Raw genomic sequence first — 226 nt, 5'->3', positions numbered from 1 at the left:
TCCCTTTAGAATACCTTTGTTCCCTTTGGAATACCTTTGTTCCCTTTGGAATACCTTTGTTCCCTTGCATTATTTACATTGGAATCCCTTCCTCAACCTGTCTAATGTTTCATATAGAACCCACTCAGGGGGTCCGACAGAGAACCCTTTTGATAATCCAGGGGATTCATCTAGAACCCCCCCCCCCCCCCCCCCCCCCCCCCCGCCTCCACCCCCTCCTACTCCT

General features: G+C 51.3%; 1 protein-coding gene across 6 annotated transcripts in view; it reads left to right on the top strand.

The window, feature by feature from the left end:
• The window catches only part of clip2 (CAP-GLY domain containing linker protein 2), a 34,978-nt gene that overhangs the window by 19,787 nt on the left and 14,965 nt on the right, over positions 1-226 (top strand). The window lies entirely within an intron of this gene.

The sequence above is a fragment of the Anarrhichthys ocellatus genome, unplaced genomic scaffold (genome assembly GCF_004355925.1).
Source record: "Anarrhichthys ocellatus isolate YVR2014 unplaced genomic scaffold, GSC_Weel_1.0 scaffold78, whole genome shotgun sequence".
In the NCBI taxonomy this organism is placed as follows: domain Eukaryota; kingdom Metazoa; phylum Chordata; class Actinopteri; order Perciformes; family Anarhichadidae; genus Anarrhichthys; species Anarrhichthys ocellatus.
The sequence above is the reverse complement of the archived record's forward strand: the minus strand, read 5'-3'. Positions and strand labels throughout refer to the sequence as shown.